We start from the raw sequence: 17,891 nt of genomic DNA on the forward strand, positions 1-17,891 counted from the left end.
CTATTTCCTCATCTTCATCCAACCAGCTGGGGATTTGGACTAGATCAAGGTTTTTTTAGGCTTCAGCCTATGAACTAGTTATACAGTGGAACAATTGTATTTCAATATAATTCCTTTTCTTTGTAATCCTATTTTATTTTATTTTTATGCACTAAAAGGTTTTTATTTTATATACTTAAAAACATCATTCTAAAAAGGGGCCAATTGGCTAATTCACTAGATTATTTCTAAAATCCTCTGTTTGATATTGGTATTAATGCCCTACATAACTTGCCTTCATGCCACCTTCCCCCTAACTTTTTTATTACCTACAGTCCCCTTTCCCTCCTCTCTCTTCTGCTCCTGCCTCACCCCACCCTGTATTCAGCAACCCAGTGAAACAGATCTCTTTGTTACTCCTCAAACAAGAAAATGTATCTTCTGACTCCAAGCATTTTCACTGGCTTGTCATCCATGCCTAGAATTCTCCTCATTTCACTTCCTGTCTTCTCTTGGCTTTTGAGTCTTAGCTAAAATCTACCTTCTATAGGAAACCCTGCCCAATTTCCCCCCCCCCCCAACTCTAGTATTTTCTCTCTCTTGGTTATGTTTAATTTATCCTGCATGTAACTAGTTTATACATAGTTTTCCTGTATGTTATCTCCCCCTTTAGATTGAGTTCCTCCAAATCAGGAGTGTCTTTTTACCTTTCTTTGTGTCTCTAGGCCTTAACACAGTCCCTAGAATATTCGTAGCCAATTAATGTTTGTTGACTGACTGGCTGACTTTTATCCAGAATGTCCCCTATAGATTACTGGACCTGAAGAATGTGGCTTCAGACACTTATTAGCTGTGTGACTCTGGGCAAATTGCTTCCATTTAACATCTGGCTGCCCTCCGTTTCTTCATTTGTAAAATGAAAAATATTAATACCATCTTTTCTCTTCAGGGCTGTTGTGAGGACTCAATGAGATTACATTTGTAAAGCACTTTGAAACCCTTAAGGCATTATATAAATTCTAGCATTTATCATCATCATTATTATATCCCTTTTCCTCCAGCTCAAATGTCTAGAAATGGAAATTCAAGAGGTGGGTACTAGATAGGGAACTGACAAAGAAAGGGAAAGAAGAAAAATAACTAGGCCATCCCAGGGGGGTACTAGCAAATGCTTAAAAATCCAGTTCTCTTAAAACAAAGGTACACTATTAAGTTTAATTTGCTGGTGGTTCAGTAAGGAGAAAGCCAGGAAAACCTGAGTTTTAATCTGACCTGTGTAACTCTGAGCAAGTCATTTAATCCTGTTTTCCTCAGTTTTCTCATCTATAAAATGGACTGGAGAAAGGAATGGCAAATCATTCCAGTTTCTTTGACAAGAAAACTTCAAATGGGGTTTTGGCAGAACAATAACAAGATTAACATCTTCTATATCTCTTTTCTTAAGCATAGACAATCAACAAAATAATGAAATTCAGAGCTGGGAAGCAACAAGTACAATTGTTATTACAGCATTTTATATATAAAGGAACTGAGACCTATCTAGGTGAAATACCTTGCTCATGTTCATGCAACTAGGAATTTGTAGAGCCAAGATCTGAAATGGGATCTTCTGACTAAACATAATACTCTTCCAACTGCATAGTTTAACCATTAAGAGCCCGGGGTTTGCCTTAGCTAGAGAGAGAGGTGATAAAGCTGTGTTAAGAACCAGATCAGCCACAGAGACTGTTTTTTAAAGGCAAGAACAGGAGTTCCCAGATTGGGATGGTGGGCCACATGAGATAAACAGGATATCTCAGTGCCTTTGTAAGGTTGAGAATGCCATTGTACCCCATCTTCTTGCATTCTACCTTTAATTTCTTAGCAAAGCTTTTTGTCTCCCTGGTGTTGTGGTTGATGCCATGGTACCAAGACAAAGGTGGTGGTGGTGGTGGAATGGGCCCACTATTTCAGGTGAAAGCTGTGGCAATAAAGAGAGAAGGATGAGACTTCTGGGGAATGGGTCCTGAAGCAGATGCTATCCTCATCTGAAATGGAGACTCGGCGGAAAGTCTTGGGTTTTGAACTAAGAGACCCAACTGAATCTAAGCTTCAAACACTTAAAGAGTAACATGAAATAGGAATAAAAACAATATCTTTTATTTACCTAGTGTTACCATAAGGAGGACATTTTGTGAAACTTAAAGAATTAGAGAAATGCAAACACTTATTTATTCTTAGTTTTTCAGGAGAATTTTCTCTCCAGAAAGCTGTTTCCTTCCTCTTATGGCCCCTACAATGTCATTTTCCATTTTTTCAACTATAAAATGGGGATAATAACATCACCTTCATCTCAGGATTGTTGTGAAGATCAAATGAAATTACATTTGTAAAGCACTTAACACAGTGCCTGGCACATAGGAGATGCTATATAAATGCCAACTATCATTGCCATCATTTAGCATCACACAGTGAAGTTAGAGAGGAGGTATTCAAAACAGATTTGCTGATGAATAGAACTGGATTGAATCCACAAAGCATTCCTTCCTCAGCTTCACTGCTCTTCTCTAACTCCCCCCCTCCCATTACTGGATACCACCCTCAGGGTCCTGAAAGTAAAGAACAGCAAACAGGGCCCCATTTTTCATGTCCCGTTTAGGCTGGAGTTCGGGGAGCGTTCACAGGCATAGCGGCTGTCAGACGGGCGCCGAGCTAGATGGAGCGATGAAATACGGCCCAGTGCTTTCTCAATTCTCGGCAGAAATGAAGTGTCAGAGCTCAGCGAGGTATATTTCTCCAGTCGGTGTGGGCCAGGGTACATGAGACTCAGTGCTGAATTGAGAATTTTCTCACTCAGTCTGAAAGTTTCCTGCTTCTCTGTCCCAGTCCCAAACACCCACAGTCTTACAGTTCTCTTTATTCTTCCTTTAGTGAAATTTATTTTGGACACTCAAGGAGAGGAGAGATATAAAGACAAAGAGTCGTAGAGAAAAGATTGTGACAATGGGATATACAATGAAAAATTGGAAAGAGATAGGAGAGATAGGAAAGGAGGGAGGGAGAGGGAAAGGGAGGGAAGGAGGGAGGGAGAGAGAGACAGAGACACAGAGAGAGACAGAAAGAGAGAGAGACACAGAGAGACAGAGAGACACACACAGAGAGAGACACAGAGAGACAAAGAGACAGAGAAAGGGAAGAGAAGAAGGAGAGGGAAAGAGGAGAGAGACAGATAAAAAGATAGAAAAAGAGAGAAAGAAAGAAAGAGAGACAGAGATGTAGAAAACAGGCAATCTAAGAGGGAGAAGGAAAGAGAAGAAAGAGACAGAGATGGGAGGTAGAGGGGGGGGCAGAAAGGAGGAAGGGAGAGGGAGAAGGGGAAGAAGGAGAGAGACAGAGGGAGAAATAAGAAACAGAGACAGAGAGATTGAGAGAAAGAGAGAGAGACAGAGGAAGGGAGAGAGAAAAGAGAAGAGGAGAAGAAAAGAGAAGAGAGAAGCTAAGAGAAGGAAAAAGTGGTGAAAGAAGGGAGGGAGAGATGAAGACAAAGAAATAGTCAATTTCCTGTGGTGACCACCTTTCTGGTTACTTCCCTACCTTTTGTAAGAAAGTCAGAGCATCCTTAAGACAGTTGTAAAATATTCAACACCCCTTCCATCCTCCCCCAACTCTGTTTATTGGCAAAGCAGCCCCTGAAAGATTCACTATGGGTGAATGGTTCCTCTCAAAGCTGATTAACATCCATGACAGCTCCTTGTCCCCTTACTTTCCACATGGTCTTTTCATTCTTTCTTCTCCTTTGCTCCTGCCTTCTCTTATGGGCTGTGGGCCCCTTTGTCTTGCTAGTCTCCCACTCCTAATGTGTTCATTCCTTTTGTCCTAGTTTAGGCTTGCAGTCAGCCTCCAGGAAGGGTCAGGATGCCCCAAGTACTATTCTCCCAGGGTTGATCTGAGGTATCCATGGAGAAGAGGGTTGTTTTTGGGAGGGAAGAGGAAGGGAATCTGCCCCATTAGTCATCTTCCAAATGAGAAAAAACATCTGCATTAGAAGTTAGCCCTGAGGAAAGGGCCTCTCCCCCTTGATTTGGGGAAGGCCATGGTCATTCTCAGCCTCCAAAGTTTAAATCTCTTCTAAATGATTATTCGGCATTCTGTACTCTGGGGATGCTTCCACATGCTTCTTGATTCTGTTTTTGTTCCCAATCTAAAATGCCCCCCCCCCCCCCGGAGTGATCTCCCCCCACCCCACTATGATCCCTCCTGCAGGGAGGGAGGAGCATGGCCCGGGGTTGGATGTCCCGGCCCCTCCTTCCCACACTAGCTTTCCAGGCCTCTTTGGCTCAGACCCTCCCTCTCCTCCCCCCTTCCGCCACTTTTTGCATCAACACATAACCATGCATTAAACAAGACATTCCATTAATTTCTTCATCATCATAACTTGAGCCAGGACATACCCTTTAAATATTCATTCAGCTATGAAAACTGGGCATTAAAATTTTAATAATGTCAAGCTCATTTGAACCAGGCTCCTTGGGGACGATTATGATACAATTAGAATAAATACGATGATTGATTCAGTCAAAAGGCTTCACCTGTCCACAGTGAAAGAGGCTGGCGGAAAAGAGAGTCTTTACTGATTCCTTTCTCTTTTTCTTTCCCTCTTTCCCTTTTATCTCCCTCCTCTTTTTCTTCCCCTCCTTCCTTCTCTTCCTCTTTTTCCTCCTCTCCCGGCCTCCCCTGCTTCTGGGGACTATTCCACTACTGGTTGGCAGCTACTGACTGTCCCTCACCTCACACCCCCTTCAAACCCTTGTCACCTCTCCTTTTTACCTGCATGGAAGCCTGACTCTTTCAGGAAGCCTTCCGTGATTAGCCCCACCCGCCTAGAAAGCTTCCTTTGCTCTGGGTCCTCAGAGGCAGCAGGAAGGTGGGCATTTGGCCAACAGATCACAGAATCACGGACTCCGGGGGAAAGCCCCTCAGAGGCCAGCTAGTTCATGTAGGTGACAAAGTGAGCTCCAGGGAAATCAGCTGATACACCCACATAACAAGCACCACAGGGGGACTCAAACCCTGGGCTACGGTTCCAGACGTTAGTGTGCACCTTGCGGATCTCAGTCCATACCTTGCCTCTAATGACTACTACCATGGGCCACCCACTTCTCACACGCTGCCTTTGGCAGCAGACGGGAAATAGCAGATAAAAAGGAGTGAGGAGCGGACCACCATGACCCCCCAGAAATTGCTCGGTAAATTTTAATGTACCATAGAGATGTGAGCCGTTTGTAATTTCTCCCGTAAACAAGCCTTTCTTGCGTGTGGATTCATTTGCCTCGTTTGTGTGGTTACAAGGCCTTGCCTCAGAGGGTGTTCGGGGCTTCCTCACACACTGGGGCTCCCGCTCTGAGAAGTGCATCTCGCTTTGGCCCCGAATCCCGGCGCTCCCGGGGATGGAGCTAGCTCTCGGTGGGGGCGGCATCCTGGGGCGGTATCCTGAGGCTCAACTGTTTCCCCCTTTCCTCGTTTAACGAAGCCTGACGTCAAAGGAGCTCTGTAGGGCCGCCGCATCGGACGAACTCCTGGGGAGCTTGCGATCCAATCACCCCTAAATCTTTTTTCCTTTAAATAGAGTCTAGCCATGCTTCTCCCCTCAGAGGCGCTAGGTGGCGCCATAGTGCACAGAGCGTCTGCACGAACAGGACCTGAGCTCGTTTCGGCTTCGGACGCTTAAATAGCCACAAGTCTCTTAGGCTCTTTGCTTTCGATGCTCCTGCAAGAGAGAGTGAGGCGGCCGGCTTTGTGCCATTCCGCCTCGCTTACATCCATCCAGGTCATCTGCCAGTCTGGAGTCACCCCAGACAGCACTGTGTCCCCTTTGCAGATGAAGAACGGACAACAACAATTATCTATAAATCAAAACTCTATAAATCTATTAACTAATAGCAGATACTTCCAGGATTGTTATGGGGATTAAATGAGACACCGGTGAAGTGCCCGGCGCACAGCAGTTTTATTCTACTCTCCATAAACGCCTCCTTCCTCCCTCCTTTATCTGCTGATTCTCTGAACCCCAAAGGATTTTGCACGTGTCCCTGTTGGGGTTCATAGTCAAGCTCTTTCTAAACCCTGACTGCATCCAGCGTGCAGTCCTTCTCAGCTTTGTCATCTGCCAACGTGAGGTGCCGTCCGTGCCTTTGTGCAAGTCATCGATAACACCGGGAAACTGCACCGGATCGGGACGGTCCCTGGGGCGCTCCATTACCTCGGAGCATTAAGGACCGCTCTTTAGGTTTGATAAACCAGTTACCAATCTGTTCAAATGCAGGTGCAGATGCTTATTAGCCGTGTGATCCTGATAAGTCACTTGTCCTCTGTCTGCCTCAGTTCTTTCATCTGTAAAATGGGGATATGAGTAATACCTTCCTCCAAGGGTCCTGGTGAGGATAAAATATTTGTAAAGCTCTTTGTAAACCTTCAAGTTATATATATGCATATATATAATAGCTATTATTATTAATATTGTTGTTTAGTCCATATATCACATTTTTGTTCACAAGGAGAACGGGATTTTGATTAATCTAGGTAAGTTACACTTTCAGTAATACCTTTCTCCAAGAGTCATGGTGAGGATAAAATATTTGTAAAGCTCTTTGCAAACTTTAAAGTTATATATACATATATATATGTATGTGTATATATAATAGCTATTATTATTATTGATACTGTTCTTTAGCCCACATTTCACAATTTTGTTCATAAGGAGAACATGACTTTGATTAATCTAAGTAAGCTCTACTTCCAATATTTCCTTGCGTTTCCAATTTAAGGTGGTGGTTGTTTGATTTTTATAAACAATGATACAGGGGACTCCCAGGTGAGGAAATTCCTTCTACCCATGTAGGCTAACATTTTCTCAGCAGCTCATACACTGAGAGGTTGTGGTTTGTCCAGGGTCACACAGCCAAAATGCATTGGGGCAGGTCTTGAACCCAAACCTCCCTGATGCTGATAATGACTTTCTAGCACGATGTCATTTCTGCTTCTTCCCATTATGGGAGACAAAGTAACCAGTTTAGTTACTTTGTCAACTAAAGGAAATTAAATGAGGCTGCTATATAACCTGCTTTTGATGGAGCTATGTTGGCTCTTGGAGCTCACCTCTTCCTTTCCTTGAGGTCACTGAGATTTCCTTCAGGAATACATTTGCAGTCTTTCTCTGCTTTCTTTTTCTCTTTCTTTCACTTTCTTTTTTCTTTTTTGAAAATTGAAATATTTGCTCTTTTCCAGTCTTGTTTCTTTATTTTCTCTTTTTCACAGTCTTTCAAAGATCACTGGGCAAGGAGATCTTTGTTCTTATTTCCCAACTCATCCATAGTCAACAGCTTGATTTTCCTTACTTTTGAAATGGGATAATGACAATAACTACTTCCCAAGTTGTTTTATGAGATGTGTTTGTAAAGCACATTGAAAATCCTAAAGCACTATATACACACTAGCTATTATGATTTTATCTGCTTGCCTTCCTAGCAGGTAGTGATGCTCATTCTCCGCCATATGGTCTTGCTCTGTATCTCTCCTCGTATGGACACCTGATGCAAAGCTTCAGTAGACCAGTTTTCTCCTCTTTCTTCTCCCTTCATTTCTTACTTTAGATGCCATCAAAGACATAGCTAGGGTTCGAGTGTGGGAAACAAAGATGATTGCCCTTTAGCCAAGTGTTGAATATAAGAGAGCAAGGAGGTAGGAAGTTGCTCACCATCTGGGATGGCTCTATTTCCGGCAAAAAAGAAGGGGCCTTTAATCCTCTCCTTTATCCAACAAAGTGGCATTGTTATACCTTCGAATTATGGAGGGTTTAATAAAGCAACGATCATCTTTTCAAGATACAGCCATCCGTACAGCCGGCCAAGCATGGATCAGACAGAATGATGGGAGGTTATTGTTAAAATATGCAAATCCACAGTCCATTGAAATGCAAACCCTCCAGATAAGATTTTTTAATAAATCTGGTCTTCCTTCTGCCCCCCACTGCATGAAGGTAACCTAATGTTTATTAAGTTCAGGCCCACATATCGGAACCTAGTATCTATTAGCGCTTCACCTCTATTCTCAATTTATAAGGCTGTTTTATAAGGTGTGTATCCTGGCTGCTGCAGAACTTTCTGTTTGATGGTTCAGTATAAGCAGGGACCTGCTACGGAGGGAGAGGGGAGAGAACGAGAGCTGATCTGATTTCTATTCTCCAACCCAGTTTGTTCCCTCTTGTCTCTGTGTGACCTAATGGGCCACCTCTGATTTCCCCTGCCACAGTCTAGGATGCTCACATCTTTTCCTCACCGTCGGTCTTCATCTCTCCATTTCTAAAAAATCGGCTGCATATTAAAACAAATCATTCCCACCTCCTCCAGAAAGGCCTCTTTGATTGAGCCCATATGATTGTGTTTATACCTCGAAGGGCCTTCCTTTCAAGCGAGCTTAAAAGCATACTGCTTCATCAGTATTCTTAGATCCTGGAATGTGGGCTTATCCTGCTCCCTGCTGGTATGGGCTCTGCATCCCCCATCAGACCAGGGACTTCCTGAAGGCAGGGACCTTTGTTTTATTCTTGTTACTTACTATGAAAAAGGAGGGAATCGGACTGGACATCTTAAAGTACCTTCCAACTCTGACTCCCTGGGACTTAACATCCTATTCCTCCCACCTGGCTTCCAGGAAAGGGTCTTGAGTCAATGCATAGGACCAATTACTTCTTCCTCTGAACCCCTGCAGCATTTATAGTCTGAGCTACCATGCCTAGTATTTGATTACTCATTATCCTCTATTTATAGCTCATTTGTTGTCCTAGGATGAAAGCCTGGGTGGGCCAATTGTAGGGCTGGGCTCTGGTGGCCCAAACTTTCTGGAGAAATGCCTGAAGACAGATTGAATAGTTATGAAAACAAAACAAACCAAAAATGAATCAGATGTATTGTTTTAATTAAATATACAGACTCAATCTAGGCAGTGTTCTTCTCTGTGGAGGTGGGGTTCTGTCTGTGGTAGATGCTCCCCTGATTTCAGAAGTTCTCTGGGGGCCTTTTGGGCTTGCAGACAGGCACGTTAGTCTTGCCTATCTGCTCTGCCTGTCTAGGAGTTTTGAAATGTTACTTTTTAATATATCGGTCCAAGAAGCCCTGGAAGATGTGAGGGGGAAGGGAGCGCCCATTAAATTCTCAATAGAGATGTTTAAAAGCAAGGAAATAAGGTTGATCCATTGTAAAAGGACATTTAGAAAAGGTGACATTTCTTTTCTCAAGCAGATCAACCAGAGAGGTGAATTATCTGGGCTTGGGTGGAAATAAGAATAACCTGGACATAGATTTCTAGTCCAATAATATCTCTCTCATACAGAGGTCACTTGTAAGGTAATTTTATTTAATAGAATACAAATGGCAACCAAAAAAAGTAGCCTAAAGAACTTTTGAGAAGGCAAAGAGGATGTCTTAAAATCCTTGAGTTAAAACTCATGCATTTTATTCACTTAGGACAACTTGGGACCCTTACTCAGATGCTATTTATTCTTGTTCTGCACACAATTTTAATACAACTTGGTGAAAAAGGCTAAAATTAGAGGAGGAGAGTAATTATAGGAGTAAATGAGAAGACAAAGAGAGAAGCTGCTTCAGCTGTACCTGATAGCTACCAGTCTGACAGTGAAAGAGAAGACAGAAGAGCTTTTCCAAACTAAACAAGAATTAAGAAAGCATAGTCGTCTGGGGCCTTTTAGTATAGTCTTACATATCTCAAAGGTTCTGAAGTCATTGCTGTGTTGTGGTACATAACAATATTTGATATTCACAAATACTGACCCTGAGCAGGAGAGCATATTATAGTTTATGATATAATTTCCATTCAACATGATAATTTTAAAAAGTGGTTTCTTGGGGAAGCCTAGGTGGCACAGTGGATAGAGCACCAGCCCTGAAGTCAGGAGCACCAGAGTTCAAATCTGACCTCAAATCTGATCTCAGACATTTAATAATTCCTGACTGTATGACCGTGGGCAAGTCACTTAACCCCAGTTGCCTCAGGGGGGAGAAGGTTTCTTAAAGGAAAAAAAAAACCTCAGATACATGAAAAAAATTCTTATAAAAAATTCACTTAAGTAGGGCATTTTCCAATAATGTTGTATAAATGAGATATTGCTGTGCTGAAATTAGTGGCTTTCAATCACATAACTCCTTTCAAAATATTCCATGAAGCTCTTTATGTGAAATAACTAATTAAATGATTCTTAAGTAATCTCAGGATTTGGGCAAAAAAATGAATTATTATCCCCATTTTATAGATTAACTTGCCTGAGATGACAATGAGACTAGTAAGGAACATGGTGGGGATTTGAACCCAGACTATCTTATCCTAGGCCCAGTGTCCTTTCTGCTATACAGCATCAGCAGTAGCATGAGGCACACTTACCTGGCATGAGGATTTACTAAGTTAAATGTACACAAGCGATGGAGGGCTGGAGTGAGCTAATGACTGCTGTGGTCATAAGTCCTTTACTTAGTTTCTTTTTTTTTTTATTTTTTATCCTGAGGCTGGGGTTAAGTGAATTGCCCAGGGCATACAGCTAGGAAGTGTTAAGTGTCTGAGACCAGATTTGAACTCGGGTCTTCCTGAATTCCGGGCTGATGCTCTATCCACTGAGCCATCTAGCTGCCCCCATTTTCTTAGTTTCACTCTCTGGTTTTCTATCTGCCTTGTCTCCTCACCTGAACTGGGAATATCTCAAGACAGAGATCAGGCTTCCTCTTCTCTGTAAATCCCAGTCCTAGTCTGGAACTGAGCCCCAAAAGAGGCTTTCAACAGATACTTGGTAAAGTGATTGCACTTTTGTGTTAAATGATGTTTTATCTGTGTCCCAACTCCCTTGCTGTTAGAATGAATAATTGAAAGAAGGCTGTGTGTATGTATACATAGACATGGTTGAAAGGGATCAAGAATCTCACCCTCCATCCTAAAGAAAGATCCAGCTTCTGTTTTGTTGTTGTTCACTCTTTTTGGCTGTGTCTGACTCTCCGTGACCCCATTTGGGGTTTCTTGACAGAGATACTGGAGGGGTTTGCCGTTTTCTTCTTCATCTCATTTTATAGATGAGGAAACAAATCAAGATGAGAATTAAGTGACTTTGCCAGGATCATAGGCAATGTCTGAGAACAGATTTGAACTCAGTTCTTGAATCAAGGCCCAACACTATGCACTGCATCACTTAGCTGTCCTTCTAGCTTCCCTACCTGCATCATTAATTTATCAGTTGGCCAGATTAGTGATTTACCAAACAGGGACTTGAGGGTAAATTTAAGTGACTAAGAATTAAAACCCTCCCTGAGTCCTCTGAAAGATAAATCCTTCAAAGTACTTGCATACTGGGGCTACCACATACCATATAGGTATTTCAGACATATTACCTCATCTGCTCCTCACAACAATGCTTTCACGTAAGTAGCACCAGCATTATTATTGGTCCCATTTAGCACGTAAGAAAATTGAGACTCAGTGACTTCATTGGAGTAGCCCCAAAGTCAGGCAGTGGCGCTTGGCAACTTGTGTGACTCCCTGATCTTCCACTCCTCTGTTCTACCTTTTGTGTTTTCCGAGCCTTGCAAGCCTGGTTTGCCTGGCTCCATCTGGGCAGTCGGGAGGATGGACCTCCTCCCCATTAGCACAGGCTGGTCACATGGCAGCCACTTATTGGAGACTGCCTGGTTGCTCAGAATGCTGAGCTCTCTCCTGCATGTGGGGGCAGGGTGGGTGCCCAAGGAATGAGGCATCCTGGAGCTTGAGCTGGGTCATTTAGCTTAAACCCCTCCTCTTGCAGCTGGCCGAGGCTCAGGGTCACACAGATTCGGGAAGCTTAGTTGGGATTCAAACCCAGGTCCTTTGCCTTAGAATGCATTGTTTTGATGGGGTTTTTTCTTTGTTTTGGGAGTGTTTTCCCTCACTGTATTAGGCTGCCACAGGTTTTGTGAGGCTCTGTGCCCTCATTCCTGGTTCTCTTTGAAAACAACAGAAGCCTCTGAATAATATTGCACATCCACCTTCTAGCATTTCCAAAGGAAAGCTCTGCGATGATGCAACAGGTTGCCCATGGCAACCAGTATTCATCCAGGGGCTTGAGTTTGTGCAGGCATTCAGCACATCTATTCATTTGGGCTTCTGGCTCCACCTCCTCCCTTCTATCTCTTTTTCCCTCAGCTCTCCCATTTTCTCTCCTTTTGTCTTCTTTATTTTCTCTTCCTCCCTGTTTCTCTTTGCCCTCTTCTTCTTTTCCTTCTTTTATCCTTTCCTTTGTCCCTTTTCATCCTTCTCTTCCCCCTTCCATTCTTTCCTCCTTCCCCCATTTGTTCTCCCTTCCTTTTTCCTATTCTTCCTCCCTCTAATACTCTCTTCCTTCCTCCCTCCCTCTCATTTTTCTCCTTCCCTTCCTCCTGTCCTCCCTCCCTCCTATACTATCTCTTTCTCTCTCCCATATTCTCTCTCGTCTTCCCTCCCTCTCATCTTTTCCCTGCCTTCCTCCTTTTCTTCCACCATCTCTTGCTCTCTTTTTCCCTTTCCATTTTTCTTTTCTCTCTCACTCCCATTCTTTGTTCTTCCCTCTGCTCCCTCTTGCTCCCACCTCCCTTTTTTCTTCTCTCTTTCCTTATCTCTTTTACTGTCTCCCTTCTTCCTATTGCTTTCTCTCCATCCGTCTTTTCCTCTTTTCTTCTCTCCTTCCCTCCCATCTATTCTCTCACTTCTTTCCTTCATTTCTACCTCTCATTCTTCCTCCCTTATTCCTTTCTTTCTTTCCTCTTTTGTTTCCTACTTTCTTTCTTTTTTATTTTCCTTTTTTCTCTCTCCCACCTTTTCTTTTCTTCCTCCTTTACATTCTTCTTTCCTCCCTCTCTTTCTTCCTCTTTCTTTTTCTTTTTCCTTCCCTCCTTCCTTTAGCTGTATGACTCTATTAATACATATGTTGTGCCCCTTCTTCCCCATCTAACCACTTGTACCGCTGCTAAGGAGTGGGTGATGATTTTCAGAGAGGATTGGTGGGGTAGAATTATTAAACTATTTATGTCCAAATTCTAAGGTTTTCATTTAGTCAAAATGAAGAATAATCAATCAAAACTCCATAGAATCTAGAGGTGGAAGGGACCTCAGAGGCATCTAATGCAATCCTCTCATTTTACAATGTAAAAAATACTGAGGAGTTTCCATATGGTTATATGACTCACTCAGAGTCAGGCATAAGGAGCAGAATTGGAACCAGGCCCTCTGACTCCAGAAAAAGTGCTCTTTCTATGTGCCATGCTGCTGGTAACCATGTATTGTCCAGAAATTCAAATGAAGGCTCCCAACACCTTGGTAGTCCCCATGTATTGAAAGATATGGACATTGATTGCCCAAAACAAGAAGATATGAGTGGGTTATGATCCAAACTGATGGTTGTAGAACTATTATTGATGGGATAGTGGCCAGAACACTAGGCTTAGAGTCAGGGAGACTTACAGGCTATGTGACATTGTGTGAATCATTCACTTTCTCTAGACATAAGTATTTTCATCTGCAAAAATTCAGAGGCTAAATAGACTTCATATCCTTCATAGTACTTTTTAGTCCTAATCCATGATCTCTGATCTCTATGAAGACTTCAGCAAAGTATTCTGAGAAAGCCACTAAGCTGGGAGGGGGCATCTGAATAAATCATTAAAAAGGACCAAGGTAAATGGGTAGAACTGGCAACAATAATGGTAATGATAGCTTGCATTTACATAGTACTTAAAGGTTTGCAAATACTTTTTAATATCATGTCATTGATTCTCACATCAATCCTGGCATGTAAGTGCTCATTTTACCAATGAGGAAACTGAGGCAGACAGCAGTCAATCACCCAAGGTTCCACAGATAGTAAGTGGTAACAAGGAAAGATAGAGTTAGCCACTGAATTCAGGATCTGTCACTCAATTTTGCTTGTCAAATGAAGAATAGGATTTTGGTCCAAGAGACATTCAACAAGAGGCATGTGAGAGATTTCAAAAACAAAGGAAGCAGTCTTTTTTTGACCTTCTGGAAGGAGTTGAGGCAATGCAGATAGACTCTGGGGAAACTTATCCCTGTCCCCCAGGTACTTAAGGCCAGAACTTTAGGTAGAGAAGGGAAGCTTCACCAGGGAAGGTAGAGCATCCTTGACAACTAGGCAAATAGAAGGGAAGGAAAGGAAGAGACTGGGTGTAGAGCAGATTTCCAGGCATGGTAGATTAAAACTTCCAGAAGAATAAAGAAGGATCAGTGCAGTACAATCTCAAATCAAGGAAAACAAACAGAAAAGCACCTTCTTCCCATGGAGTTTCTTGAAGTAGAGACAAGGTAGCCCCGAAGGTTTTGCCAATTTTTAAGCTCTCTAATCAAACTATCACTATCAATATTATAAAAGCTCCAGGCTTTGCAATGAGAGACTTTACAAAGTCTTTCTTCTAAATGCTAGACTTTTGTTTTGTTTCCTCCTTAGTTTCCTGTTAAATTTGATTTGGCTAATTCCAATCTCAATTTAGCTAATTTCAATTTTGTCTTGTCTAGGCTAAACTAAGGAAAAAAAGACATCCATAAATAGACCAGGATACAAAGGAGACCCAAGAAGACCAGAAATAGTTGTCAGAGCTGGGTCTGATAACTGAGAAGACACAGAGTGTAGGGGGTAGCTGGGATGTCCTCCTTTCCACCTGGGACTTGCCATCACAGATTTGAGGTTAGAGAGTCTTGAGTCCTAAAGCAGTTATGGTCTGTCCTACAGACGGTGGGGAGCCATGGATAAATCTTGAGCAGGGAAATGGCATGCTGAAGCTAGTTCTTTTATTTTGGAAACTAGTTCATTAGGAATATTAACCTGGGGTTGATCTGTTGGTGGATTAGAGTAGGGATGAACAGGGAGACCAAGGAAATTAGCTATTGTAATAAATGAGGCATGAAATTCCTGCCTGCTTAGGTCACAATGGTAAAGGATAGATGAAAGCAGAGTGGTTGGCTAGAAAAATAATGAGTCATGAAGTCTGGGACTCAACCCCCAGCTTTTCCACTTAGCTGTAATATCTTGACAAAGTCACTTTACTGCCTTGGGCTTGTTTTCTCACCTGTAACATAAATGGTCTGAACTAGAAGATTTTGGAGATCCCTTTTAGATCTAATACCATGTAAATCTCAAGTTCAAGAGTGTGGATTGCTAGATCTTAGTCACTGAATTGATGGATTACTCACTACATCTTTGTTGAATTTAATAAATCTGCAAAATGGGTGCAAGTTCTATTCTTTTATTCCCCCTGCCCTTTCTGCCTACATTTTCCTTCTTCTCCAATTTGAGGATTGGCAGTCCCAGTGTTCTTGGTTAGTTGAGTTTTTGCAGTGTTTGGTGGAGGCCCACAGGGTGGCTAGTCTGTCTGTCTCTTGTTCTGTTTCTGTCCCATATCTATTATAACAATCCCCCTAATGAATAATTTGCTACAATAGTAATTATGGGGATGATTCTACAAGATTTTAATTAAGCTGCTTCTCTGAGAAACCAACCCCCCTCTCAGCACATTAATTAGACCATGCAACCAATTTTTGGGGGGTTCCCATCTCTTGGGAAGGGATTGGAGGGAAACTGGAATTCCTCTTCTCTCTTCCTCTTCCTTCCCCAACTAATTGATTTGCATATTGGAGTCAGGAGACCTGGGACTGAATCTGACTAGGAGGTTCTTGGGCAAATCAATTAGCATCAATGAGCCTCAGTTTCTTCGTTTCTCGAGGGACAGAATTAAAGCTATGATTTCATGAATATAAGGAACTCCCAGGGGAGAAGTCATCCTCTCCTAAAGGAGGTCTTCCTCCCTGGGAGCTCCTTACACCAATGAAACCTTCTACCGCTACTAAAGGAGGTCAGTGACTGTGAGTCTTGCAGTGTTGTCTCTAGATATGGAGAGGTTAAAAGAACACTCCCAGGCTCACGTTGTCAGTATGTGTCAAATGGGAATAAAACCTGCCTCGTCTCCCTCAGGAACTATTGTCTGGTTACAGTAAAAAAAAAAAAAAAAAAAAAAAAAATAGATGGAAGTGGGTTTTCCAAAGTAAAAAGGACTATGCAATATGAGATTTGTAATCATTTTAATTGAAATCACACTTCTGTCTCTCCCATCAGTTGGGTACAAACCCTACCCAAAATCAAAGGACAGAATCTGGAATTTTTTCTTTGTCTTCTCAGGATGCATGTAAGAGTTAGCACTAGCACTCCCAGCTGCAGTTTGTTTTACTACCTGAGCTCCCTTAGTCTCAAAGCAGGCTCTTTGAGAAGCTGCAGTGACTTGTTCAAACCACCAGGGGGTGATTGAGTAAATTATTACTCTGAATTGAGTGCTCCACCCCATGATAAATTGTATGTAAATCATACCTGGGCCAGTCTAATCAATTTTCCCACAGACTTCCACAAGCACGTGTGAGACGTTCCTCAGCTCTGATTTCAGATCTTAGGAAAGTCCTAATTCAGATTTCTCTGACCTTCTGTCCCAGCCCTGCCTTTGGTGCATTTGCAAACTGTTACTAAGCTTGTACACTGCTGTGAAATATTGGCAAATTGGGGCAGTGGTTAGAGTCCTGGACTTGAAGCCAGGAAGAGCTGAGTTTGCAGCTGACTTCCGACACTTGCTGCCCATATCACTAACTGCTAGGGAGTATTTTGTTGTATTGTGGGTTTTTTTTTTTTTTCTTTCTTTCTTGATATCCCAATAAAATTCCATTTGAAAAATTCCAACCTTACCTTGTCTGAATTGAAGGGAAAAAGAGCTATTGTTCCAACTGGCTGAGGGGAAGGAGGGAAAAGGAAGGAAATCTGCTTTAGGAGGGCAGATGGGTGATGTCTGGAGTCAGGAAGACTCATTTTCCTGAATTCACATGAGGCCTCAGACACTTCCTAGCAGCGCGATCCTGGGCAAGCCCCTTAATCCTCTTTGCCCCAGTTTCCTCATCTCTAAAAGGAACTGAAGAAGGAAATGGCAAAACCGCTCCCGTGTCTCTGCCAAGAGAACCCCAAATGGGATATGAAGAGATGGACATGACTAAGCAATGGCTTTAGCAAGCTGAAAAGTGGGGCTAACCCAGTGTGATATGAGGAATTCTGAAAGTCCCTAACTATTCCCAAACATCTCACTTTCATTCTCTTGTGTAGGCTGTGTTCTCCCTTTCCACCTGATCTAAAATCATTAGTGTCTAAATCACTCTCTTTCAATAGATTGTAAAGAGAAAAGACATTATCTCCAGATGGTCACTATTAAAACATATACATTTAGTTGAATTCAGCATGTATTTACTGGGCACTGACTACTTTCTGCCATTATTACAACAGAAGAATGAATATTAGACAAGTAAGAAAACTAGAATGAAGAGAAGGAACACAGAGGAGACAGTGTATAGCTGGATTTTGAGTCTGGAACCCTGAGTTCGAATTACACTTCTACTTCTTAGTAGGTCTGTGACTTTGCTAAGATATTTAGCCTTTCTGAGCTTATTTCCCCACTTGTAAAACAAGATTATAATGTCAGTACTGCCTATTCACAGTATTATTGTGAGGAAAGTATTTTGTAGGCATTTTCTATTACCTTGTCACTTGATAAAGGTTTGCTTAATTGAAATGAGCCTCAGCACTCTCTAAATATTTGTGATTGTTAGTTCAACTCCCAACCAATGCAAGATATTTTTCTGAAACATTCCTGTGAGAAATCGTCACATCCCTGCTTGAATATCTCCATGACAGGGAGCTCATCACTTCACAAAGCAATTCACTCTATCGTTTAATGAGCTAGTTGTCAGAGATTCCTTTCTTAGCTGAACCATAGACTTCCTTCCTGTGATATCTACCGAGCTATTAATGCTAGTTCTGCTCTATGGAGCTA

The 17,891-nt window shown here is 42.3% G+C and overlaps 1 protein-coding gene across 1 annotated transcript in view; it reads right to left on the reverse strand.

Moving 5' to 3' along the window:
• Positions 1 to 17,891, reverse strand: part of CELF4 (CUGBP Elav-like family member 4) — a 553,093-nt gene that overhangs the window by 155,986 nt on the left and 379,216 nt on the right.

Source organism: Sminthopsis crassicaudata, chromosome 1 (assembly GCF_048593235.1).
Source record: "Sminthopsis crassicaudata isolate SCR6 chromosome 1, ASM4859323v1, whole genome shotgun sequence".
In the NCBI taxonomy this organism is placed as follows: domain Eukaryota; kingdom Metazoa; phylum Chordata; class Mammalia; order Dasyuromorphia; family Dasyuridae; genus Sminthopsis; species Sminthopsis crassicaudata.